The sequence below is a fragment of the Peromyscus leucopus genome, chromosome 8a (genome assembly GCF_004664715.2).
Source record: "Peromyscus leucopus breed LL Stock chromosome 8a, UCI_PerLeu_2.1, whole genome shotgun sequence".
Lineage (NCBI taxonomy): Eukaryota > Metazoa > Chordata > Mammalia > Rodentia > Cricetidae > Peromyscus > Peromyscus leucopus.
The window spans coordinates 28,430,218-28,442,620 of NC_051085.1; positions in this window are offsets into that span (position 1 = coordinate 28,430,218).

Below are 12,403 nucleotides of genomic sequence, written 5' to 3' on the forward strand. Positions count from 1 at the left end.
GGTTGGCTTCTTATAATTTAGCCGAAAGAAATTTAAATGGCTTGTGCATTGCAAATATTACTGAAGTAGAAATTCCACCTGCTTAGTTAGACTTAACCCCATTATAGTCCAAACAATTGGTTAAATACTTATTTAGAAGTGGTTTTCAGTTGCTTTTATTGCATTGTTTAAGGGTCTTGTTTTTCATCCTGTCCTCTGGGAAGTCTCCTTATTCAAATTGCTCTGTGATCCAATGAAAGGATTGTGTCACCAAACTGGAAAAGAAAAGGACCTGTTTACTCTCCTAGGCCTATTATTTTTGCCTCACCCAGGGTGAGTTTTCCCACAGACTGCATCTCCTACAGCCTGAGTGAGTTCTTAAAAAGATTGCTGCTTTGTGTGATTAAATTTATATTTGCCTACACCTGATCGCATGTCCACAAATACAATTGTGCCATTGCTTTTATTCCTCAGTTATTTATAAGAGTCATCCCATCCAACTCACACTGTTATGCTGTTTAAAAATAAAGGACATGCACAGGGAGTCAGAGAAAGGTGGACATTTCCTATACATGTTCATTTTAAAGTCAGTAATTATTCCTAAACACAAAGTAAAACAGTTGTTGACAAATATTAAATACAGTTTCTCATGTAAGCAATTAAAAAATATCTACAGCATTTAATTATAACAACTAAGCTTTCCTTTAAAACACTGTTTTCAAGTTTCAAATAGTAACACATGCTTATAATTCCAGCACTTGGAAGGTTGAAGCAGGAAGATGGAGGTCAAGGCCAGCCTGAGCTGCAAAGAGAGTTCTGGGCTACATATGAAGATACTGTTTCGGTAAACAAAAGCAAAACAAAAACATGCAAAGTTTTCAGAAATGTCAGTAAGAGTTGGTAACTTAGCAGCCATTAACAGGCCACAGGATAGGATCAAAGTCAATCAGACAAAAACGAATGTTAAAAGCCACATCTGTGCTATTTTAAAACAGGTAGAAATATTTTGACATAATTTGAAATACAGTCAGAGAATGAGATATTATAAATTCTTTCTCATAGGAAAGCCTTACAGAAGCAAAGAGTTATCACCACTTACTGATCACAGAGAATTTTTTTTTCTCAATGTCTGGTTTTTACTTTAAACTTAAAAAAGTAAATTTAGCTGTGAAACTACCTTGGAGAACTGGTGCCTGAGAATTAGGCCGTTGATTCCTCTTGAAATGTTATCTCACTTTTAAACTTTATTTTATGTGTATGAATGTTTTGCTTGCATGTATGTCTGTGCACCGTGGGTATGCCGTGTCCACACAGTGCAGAAGAAGCCACCAAATCCCATGGGTCTGGAGTTACGGACTGTTGTGAGCCACCTCATCCTGTGGGTGCTGGGAACTGAACTCAGGTCCTCTGCAAGAGCAGCCAGTGCTCTTAGCTGTTGAGCCACCTCTCCAGCCCACCTTCACTAACGTTTGGGAGACCGAGAAATGGAACTTTGGCCAGAGGAGAAGACTCAGTGGGTAAAGTGTCTTCTTTGCAAGCACAAGTTCATTTGGGATAGTGGCACGTGTAGTCCCAGTGCTGGGGGGCGGGGGGCCCCCCCGCGGCAAACACTAGCCTAGCCTACTCGGTCATACTCAGGTCTGTCTCAAAAACAAGGTGGAGGGCTCCTGAGGTGGAACAGTGGAGGTCATCCTCTGGCTTCCACATACAGGAAAGACGAGTGTGCTCGTGCACAACTCCCATGAACATGCCCACACTCATACACACACACACACACACACACATTCCCACACATGTATTTATAAATGAACAATAAAGAACACAACAATAAAAGGGGTGGAATCCATGCAGCTGACATAACGTGGAAATTGAAAGAGAGAGAGAGAGAGAGTTTACTATCCTTGTCCCAGCACAAAGCTTTTTCCTCCCCTAGACAGATGTTACTCACTTTGACGTTATCTGAAGTCCAAGCAAACTGTTTAACTTGGTTAGCGATGGCCTGTGAGTTGACAGCTGAGGCACTGCCCTTGACCTTTTTACTAAACACCCTTTGATGTCATTCAGTCTCTTCAGCCTATCAAGTTCACCAATCCATTGGTAAACACTGAAATGAAGAGATATGAATGGGAAGTAATTTTGTCATGATTTCTTTTTCATTTCCTTTATAATCTTATACAAATGTCTGTAATCCCATGTTTATTGTGAGACTATAAACATGCAAGCTGCTTTGAAGTGAGGACTTCAAAAAGGTTTCAACATTGCGAGGTCTGACACAGAGAGAAGGCTTAGTTTATCATAAGTCCTGTTTAATCAGCAAAGAACTCCAATAGTTTTCAAACTCTCAAAACAAAATGATCTTAACATCTGGAATCTATTAGAGATCTAAGGAAGCAATGCCATAGTTATGCTTGGAAAGGCACTTTTATTATAAATTCCGTCGAAGCAGATCTGTGGAAAGTAAAACTAAAATGCCATTCCCACTTCACTCATGTTCCTCTCACTAATTAGACATATTGTAATCAAAATATAAGATTACTTTGGGGAGAACCATGGCTTAGTATCTGTCTAGAGAAGTGGACCCTTAAAATTATGAGATATTGCATGTATAGTCACTGACTTGTATATTCATAGAAGATATCACTTAACTACATTTTGATTTGAATTAAACATATTAAAATATGATTGGCTTCCAAGTCAATCAAAGCTTCCAGTTCCACTTTGCAAGAAGGAGTTCAATTGAGAAGAGTCATCTATTGGTGAAATTATTAAGGCCACTCCACGTAGTTAAAAGGGAGGTTTATTTTGTGGGGTAACTTACAAGTGAATGGATAGTTTACAGAGTCTGGGAAAGGCGTGGCACAGTCCAGCGGTGTTCTCTGGAGAACTCCGCTCGGTCTACCTCCAGTGTCCAGGGTCCAGGAACTAAGAGAGCCTGCGCATCTGGAACCCAGGTCTTTAGCATCCTCTCTCAGCCCCACCTTGTAGGCGTGACAGTTACTGAAGCTTCAATGGGGGTTGGAGCTTCCAGGTCAAAGCTGGAATGGCTACCCACTACAGTCATCAACTTGGGTGATGACTAGAACAAAAATACTTTCACCATGCAACATGGGAAAGTGAGACACAGGCTGAGCATCACTCATCTGAGATGCTTGTGGTCAAAAGGTGTTCCAGATTTGGCAGTTTAAAAAATTTGTGAATATTTGCATGTGTTAAGTGTATGCACCCTGAGGCCATTGGCCAGATATGTCCTGGGATAGCTGAGATGCATCCCTACACATCATGTTTTGAATGCCCAGAGGTTGGATCCTATGCATCATGAGTAGCTTTGGGATGGGATCGGAGTCCTAACATGAAATTCATTTATGCTGCACATATTTTTATATACATAAAAGATAACTAAATAGTTTTCATTGGTTTATTTTCTTTGTGTTCATGTTATCGAGCACATATGGAGGTCAGAGGACAGCTTGTGGGATGTCCATGCAGGTTCTGGTATTTGAATTCAGGTCCTCAGACTTGGCAGCAAGCGCCTTTACCAAGTGGACCATCTCACCATCCCTGAAGGTAACTTCCTGTGTCTTATCGTGTCTGCAATTCATCACACAGGTTGCATGTGGAATTTTCTATAGTTTCCATTGTGTTGGTATTAAAAAAACAAACAAACAAAAAAACCTTTTGGATTTTAGAGCTTAATTTATTTACTTACTTATTTTTGATGTTAGAGATTAATCCAAGGCCTTCCACATGCTAGGCATGTGCTCTACATTAAGCTGTGACTCGAGACCTCTTTTGTTTTATTTTGAGACAAGCTGTCTCTAAGAAGCCCAGACAATCATTGAGCTTGATATTCTTCTGCCTCAGCCACTGGAGTAGCTGGGATTATGAGTGATTTGTCAGATGAGAGAGTCGAAAGCTAATACTGTGAAGTGACTAGCAGTGTCCAGTTATTATTATGCCCAATAAATGATCCCTTCCTCCTTTGCTTCCTCTTCCCCTTTAGCACTGGTGTCAACAGTGTTACCCTGTTGTTAATGTTGCCCTGGTCTTTCACTTTAGGACCTAAGGGGCTGTCACATGAAAGTCTGTGATCACTTCCTGTATACGTCTCCATCGTTGCTAATCGTGGGAAATGCTGGACATCCTCAAGAACGCTGTGTGTGTGTGCATTTCTGGGACAGGATGCAGGAGGAAAACTATCAATACATTTTGTTCACCTGCTGCTCAGAGACAAAGGAAGAAAATGCTTCTGTCTTGAGCCCTGTTCTGAGTCATACATCAGATTTATAATATTCACTCATTTTTATCCTTACTGCTCAGGGACGGCGACTAGAAAAGCTCGTGTTCTTTTTGGTTCAAAAATTCTGTCACTGGCTTCTGTCGTGTGCCCAGCTGTGGAAAAGTGCAGGTCGGAGTTTTAAACTGTTGAGCTCCAAGTAGATGCAGAGAGCCAGGACAGATGTGGGTGGTGGTGGCTATTTAAAAACAAAAAGTGAAAGGACCTAGGCGTATAAATAGATCAACATCGGTGTTGCCTGAGAGACTGCTCACTGATCCCCTGAACTGTGGCAAAGAGAAGAACACAATAGCTGAGAATCGGAGCAAGGCCTGAGGCCAAAACGGGCAAGAACACAGGGCAAAGTGGGTGAGCTTTCTCTGGGCTGTCAACGGAGGCTGCATTGAAAGGAGGCCGCAAATGTATCAAAGAATAGCATCCAGAGTGAATAAAACCAGGTGACTCATGCGCTACACCCTCAGAATGCAACAAGCCTCCCCACGTGTGGGTAGCTCCCTAAAACCACTCGTCTGGCTGTCCAAATTAGCCCAGAAAGAAGGCTCCCTCACGGCCGCTGTCAGCTCCCAGCCTGCTTATTTTCTGTTAGGAGTTGTCCTGCTCTCCGGAGGTGTAGCTGTCTGCCATTCCCACTTGGTTGCACAGCTCGTTAGTTTAGGGAGTGATGGGAAAGACACCAAGGTAATCGTTTCCTTTCTCTTTCTCTTTTATTTTATTATCTTTAAGGCTTCATTCATCAGCTGTTACTGGCCTGGCACTCACTGTGTTGGCCAGATTGGCCTTGGACTTGTCTCAATCCTCCTGCCTCAGCCTCTACACTTCTGAGACTACAGGCATGTACCACCCCAGACTGAAGGGATAGATTTTAGTACTCCGCGGATGTAGCTTTCTTTCTTACTTGGATATACCTTTATAATAACTTCTGGTGTTTTTGAAAACTGTCTTTTAAAAACAAAGTTATAAATCCTCATCGCTCTCTTCAACAGGACTCCCGGAGCTCCGGCCCAGTGCTTGGCTGTGGATCTCTGCATCTGCTTCCATCAGTTACTGGATGAAGGATCTATGATGTCAATTAGGGCATTCACCAATCTGATTACAGGGGAAGGCCAGTTCAGGCAGCCTCTCCACTGTTGCTAGGAGTCTTAGCTGGGGTCACCCTTGTGGATTCCTGGGGATTTCTCTGGCATCAGATTTCTCCCTAACCCCATAATGGCTTCCTTTATCAAGACATCTCTTTCTTTGCTCTCCCTCTCCATCCTTCCTCCTACTCAACCATTCGGATCCCTCATGTTCCCATCCCCTTCCCCCAACCCCCGTTTTCCCAGGAGATCTCATCTATTTCCCCTTCCCAGGACAATCCATGTGTCCCTCTTAGGATCCTCCTTGTTACCTAGTTTCTCTAGGGCTATGAATTATAGCCTGGTTATCCTTTGCCTTACATCTACTATCCACTTATGAGTGAGTACATACCATGTTTGTCTTTCTGAGTCTGGGTTACTTCACTCAGGATGATTTTTCTCTAGTTCCATCCATTTGCCTACAAATTTTATGATGCCATTGTTTTTTACTGCTGAGTAATACTCCATTGTGTAAATGTAACACATTTTCTTTATACATTCTTTCATTAAGGGGCATATAGGTTGTTTCCAGGTTCTGGCTATTACAAATAATGCTGCTGTGAACATAATTGAGCATGTGCCCTTGTGGTATGATTGAGCACCCTTTCTTGGGTATATGCCCAAGAGTGGTATTACTGGGTCTTGAGGTAGATTGATTCCCAATTTTCTGAGAAACTGCCATACTGATTTTCAAAGTACAAGTTGCATTCCCACCATCAGTGGAGGAGTGTTCCCCTTACTCCACATCCTCTCCAACATAAGCTATCATCGGTGTTTTTTATCTCAGCCATTCTAACAGGTGTAAGATAGTATCTCAGAGTCATTTTGATTTGCATTTCCCTGATGACTAAGGATGTGGAGCAATTCCTTAAATGTCTTTTGGAATTGTACAAGGATAGGGAAACCCACAGAGACAGTTGACCCGAGCTCGTGGGAACTCATGGACTCTAGATAGACAGCTAGGGAGACTGCATGGGACTGACCTAGTCCCTATGTATGTGGGTGACAGTTACATAGTTTGGTCTGTTTGTGGGGCCCCTAGCACTGGGACCAGGATCTATCCTTGGTGCTTAAGCTGGCTTTTTGGAACCTTGTTCCCTATGGTGGGATGCCTTGCTCAGCCTTGATGTGGGAGGAGGTGGGAGAGTTGGGGCAGGGGCTTAGTCCTGCCTCGACTTGATATGCCATGCATTGCTGACTCCCATGGGAAGCCTTACCCTTTCTGAGGCATGGATGGAGGGGGATAGAAAAGAGGTGGGGGGAGGGGATGGGAGGAGAGGAGGGTGCATAGGCGAGACAGTTGTTTAGCTTGAACTGTTTAAGGGGCCCCCTGGCAGTGGGATCAGGATCTGTCCCTGGTGCATGAGCTGGCTCTTTGGAGCCCAGTGCCTATGGTGGGACAGGTTACACAGCCTTGGTGCAGAGGGAGGGGCTGCCTCAACTGAATGTACCAGGCTCTGCTGACTCTCCATGGGAGGCCTTGCCTTGGAGGAGGTGGGAATGAGAGGTCGGTTGGGGGAAGGCTGGAGCGGGGAGAGGAGAAGGGGATGTGTGGTTGGTATGTAAAATGAATAGAAAATTTCTTAATACTAAAAAAAAAATAATAAAAATAATTAAAAATAAATAAATAAAAATAAAAACAAAGTTAAACTAAATTATCCTTTTTGCATCTGTCTTGAAAGTTTGTTATTAAGTAATGATAATTCAAGTTTTGATCTGTTTGATTGTGACTACCTGTGTCTGGAAATAAGCCTTGGTTTCTCCTTCTATATATACATGATGTGAATTTAAGCAAATTATCTAGCTGCTCTGAGCTCAGATGACCCCACCTTTTTTCCCCAGGGTACTTTTGAGGAGTGAGGGATAAGAGATTTAGATAGAAGGATAAAGAGGAGAGAGAGACAGAAACACAGGATAGCCTGGATCAAAACCTACCAGCCTCTTCTGTCTCTTCTAAAGTGCTTTTTAAAGGATTGCCAAGAGGTGGAGCATAAGACCTCCCACTAGCACAACCAAGTGCACACCCTTCCAAATACCTGGTAACCATGCACATGATCAATCCATCCCCTTATGTAGGCCTGCTGGGTAAAACAAGCTCAGATCTCACTAGGAAACCTCTGTGGGCTCCCACAGAATTCCTCTTCTGAAAATGTAGGCATTACTGCTAATATCTATTTTAACTGGACAGAGACTAAAATATTGAGACAGCAGTGTTGTTGAACATTAAAATCAAGCCAGATTGCCTCAACACCTCACTCATTAGCTCCATAGGCATTGGCCTACTGACTAAACTTACCCAATATTTCAAGGTATATTTCCTTTCATGGCCTCAACTGTGCTCTGGTCATGGCCTAAACCACCATCATCTCTCACCTGGATTATTGCAACATCCTCCTGAGTAGTTCCAACAATTTTGAAATCATCACAATTTCATCAGTCCTGTAAAACAGCATGACCTTTCAAATGAATGTCAAATCATGTCAAAGGGGATGTGGCCCACCTGCGCTTCCTGTCCTCATGGACCGGCATTCTCTGGATTCCACCCACACTGCTCCTCCTTCTGGAGCACACACACAATTAACTCAGCTGGATCCTTCCCCTGCATAGAATCCTCTGCAGACCGGAATGTTCTTTTCCCCCAAAACATGTCTAAGACCTGGTCTTTCTCCTACTTTAGGTCTTTATTAAAACATGTCCTTAGGAGAACCTTCCCTTTCCCTTCTAAGATTCTGCAACTCTCTCTTTCTCTCCCCCATGACTCTCTCTCCCCATTCCCTCCTTTTCTCCCTCCCTTCTTATCCCATTCTCTCCTTTATTATTTTTCTTTGCTTTTGTTACCATCTAACATCCTGTGTAGTCTCATTCTTGATTGTTTAAAGTGTCCCCCCTTGCCGGGCGGTGGTGGTGCACGCCTTTAATCCCAGCACTCGGGAGGCAGAGGCAGGCAAATCTCTGTGAGTTCAAGGCCAGCCTGGTCTACAAAGTGAGTTCCAGGAAAGGTGCAAAGCTACACAGAGAAACCCTGTCTCAAAAAACCAAAATAAATAAATAAATAAATAAATAAATAAATAAATAAATAAATAAATAAATAATAAGGTGTCCCCCCTAATATGGGCTCTATAACAGTAGGGATTCTAGTCTGTTTCATATCTAGCCTATAATAAAGTATATGGCATAATACAGGAGTAACTGAACTGGTAACCCAGCCAATCTGTCTATCTAGCCATAATAAATAAGTGAATGTTGAAGCAAAGGGAGAATGATAAGTGTATCCATGTATCCATAGTAATATTCTACATCTGTACTGTAAAATACGTCACTTTGGATGATGTTTCTTCTTGGTGAAAACTCATCCTGGTGGTCAGCTGTGGCCAATAAGAAACCCCTGGAGTTTCTTGTCTATTAGAGATAATGATTCTCTAGGGCCCAAGGAAGAAGAAAAGGAAAGAGAAGCTCTGAGAAGTCCTCATTCAAATTAGAGGGAAAGGAGGAAAAGTGGGGCACCAAGCCCCAGAACCAGACACACACACACACACACACACACACACACACACACACACACACACACGACGGGGGTGTGGGGGTTGATATTGGTAGACAAGGGCATAAAGGGAGTAGGAGGAAAGTCTTGATGTCAGTTGAACCAGTTGTTTAGGGACGAGGATGAAGGGAAGATGTCCATGAAAAGACCTCTTCATTTTGAAGTGAGCAGCCTTTATGTGGAATAGGGACACAGAAGGAAATTTGCTCATAGGAAGGCAGAAAGGCTCTAGGGCATTCTGGAAATGTCTTTGCAAACTTAACTAGTCGAGACAACTTCTGTCTTTTCTAGTTTATTTATTCAACTCTAAATTTTTTATATAGCACGAACTCTCGTTTCCTGGGAGAACTTGACAGTTGGCTTGGAGATGACCGTCTTGGTGTTTCTGGGAGTAAGAAACCTAAGAACTGCTTACAGAGCCCAGCACTGGGGAAGCAGCTGTAGGTGGATCTTGGTGAGTTCAAGGTCAGCCTGGTCTACATTTGGTGCTCCAGGACAGGTGGGCTACACAGCGAAACCTTTTCTCAGAAAACAATAAATAAAAACAAAGAACTGCTTACACATATTCCATAGTCATGTACCACTGGTTAAAGGAAGGTTCTCATTGACTGTTGCCAACCTTCTCATCAATACTACAAACAGCTTAACTCTCCTTCCAGGCAAAGCCTTGGTTTTGCTGTTATTGTTTATTTAATGTGATAAAGTATACATGATATGAACTTTACCATTTTAGCCATACAGTTCACTAGCCTTAGCAATATTGGATTTCATTCTTTCCCCTTGGCAGAACAATTTTCCATCCAGAGGACATTTCTATCATCCCAATAGACACTCTCCACTTAAAAATCAAGTCCCCACCCCCTACCTATTGCCCTGCAACCTCCTGCTAATCTGGTAACGTATTTTCTCTGTCCATGAATTCCCTAGTCTGAACACTTCCTATGGATGAGATCAGAGAGTATTTGTCGTTTCTGTCTTGTTTAGAACATGGCTTCAAGGTTCATCTATGTTGTAGCACGTGTCAGAATTTCCTCCCTGGAAAAGATGGAGTAATATTCCATTGGAATGCATATGTCTCACATCCATTTTATCCTTCCATAAATGATGGCTCCTTGGATTATGTCTGTCTTTTGGCAATGTGAAAATGCTATTGTGAACACTGGCGTGAAATGTTTGTGTTTTTATTTTTTAATATTTTGAGATACAGCTATATAATTTCCCCCTTCCAGTTCCTTCCTCCAGCCTCTCCTACGTACTCTCCATGGCCTCTTTTTAATTGTCATTACTCACACACTTACATCCTAAATATATAAATACAAACTGTTCAGTCCATATAACATTACTCTCATGTATGTGTTCAGGGAATACTGTGCTTTTAGATGATGTATTACTTTTTCTGTTGCTGTCATAAAAGGCTATAACCAAAAGCAAACTTACGGAACGAAGTCTTTATTTTATCTTACTATTCCAGAGGGATAGCATCCTCGTGGCGGGGAGGGCATGACCGAGAGACAGGATCAGGAGTTGATCACATTTACACACACACACAGAAAGCAGAGAGAAGAGGAAGTGGGGCGAGGCTGTAATCCCTCAGAGCTTGCCCCCAGTGACATACTTACTCCAGCAAGGATGTACCTCCTGAAGGATCCATAAAACACCCCAAAGAGCACCACCAACTGGTTATCAGGTGTCCAAGTACATGGGCCTATAAGGGACATTTCTCATTCAAACAATCACAAATAAGGTAGTGTTTACTTTTTTGTTAAAGGTTTATTTATTTATTATGTAGACAGTATTCTGTCTGCATGTATATCTGCAGGCCAGAAGAGGGCGCCAGATCTCGTTACAGATGGTTGTGAGCCACCATGTGGTTGCTGGGATTGAACTCAGAACCTCTGGAAGAGCAGCCAGTACTCTTAACCATTGAGCCATCTCTCCAACCCAGTGTTGACTGCTTAAGGAGTGATTCAAAGACTTTTAGTAAAAGGTTAATTACAGTATGAGTGTGTGTGTGTGTGTGTGTGTGTGTGTGTGTGTGTGTGTGTGTGTGTGTGTTGCTCATGCATGTCTCCTATGTGGAGGTCAGATGAAAACTTGCAGGATTCATCTTTCTTTTCCACCGTTTTGGGTTCCATTGGGATTGAACTCCAGTCAGCAGGTTTGGCAGCAAGTACGTTACCCACTGAACCGTTTCAATAACTCAGATATCTTCACATTAACGGTCATGTGGCCTCTAAGTAAGTTTATTTCAAACCACATTTAAAGGCTGGAAAGATGGCTCAGTGGTTAGAGTACTTGTTGCTCTTCCAGAGGATCCAAGTTTGGTTCCAAGTCCCCAGGTCAAGCAGCTCACAATTGCCGGTAACTCCAGCTCCAGAGGATCTGATGCCCTCTTCTAGTCTCTGAGGGCTCACACCCACACCCACACACGTACACGCACACGCACATACTCACGCAGCACATAGATACACATAAATAAAAAGAAACCTGTTGTAAAAACCCCATAATTAAAAGTATTTGGTAATTTGTTCTAAAAAGTTTCTGTTTATCAAGTAGGAAACGGAGAATGGGCAGCCCGGCAGTTCCAAAAAGGCTCACATGGAGAAGAAGCCGGAGCCTCAGGGACTGCCCATTACAAAGCAAATCTCCCCGCATAAAACAACTCAATCAGAAGCTCAGTGGTAGACCACTTGCTTAGCATGCAGGGGTCCCAGGGTTCCATCCCTGGCACAGAGAAACAAACAAAAAAAGCACAACAACTCAATCAGTCTTTGGATGTGGGCCCAGACACTGTTTTTTTTTTTTTTTTCTTCAAAACCTCCCTGGATGATTTTGTTTTGTAGCCTGGATTGAGAATCCCTGATTCAGGGGAATCTGGTATCATCAGAAGTGCAAGTAACTTAATTCCTATTAGATGGAGCCTTTGGAGAACCAGGTGGGGAGAGGTATATTTCAGGTCCTATTACACATATGCTATTATTGTGGCTAACATCTATGAATAACTCGGATCTCCTGAAGCTGTCACGGAGGGATTAATTCCATGAATTATGGATACCAACGTCAGATACGGATCAGAGTTCTAAAACATGCGTAGTGGTCCCCGGGGCCAGGTTAGTTGTGTCAATAAAAGCAAGTGAGTAAGCTTTCGGCAGTGGTACTCACCTACAATCCCAGCACGCGACAGGTGGTGACCAGAGAATCAGGAGTTCAAGACCACAGAGGTGGGAAAGAAGGCTTAATGGTTAAGAGCACTGGGTGCTTTTGCAGAGGGCCCAGGTATAATTCGCAGCCCCTGTGACTCTAGTTCCAGTGGACTCCCTCTTCTAGCCCCTGGGGCAACTGTGGGCATATGGCTCATAGTCATACAAAGACAGCATACTTATATACATAAATAAAAAGAAAATCTTAAGTTGTATCTGTTGTGCCCAGATCGTGACCCCCAGAGAGACCACCAAAGACGAGCATGCCGGAATG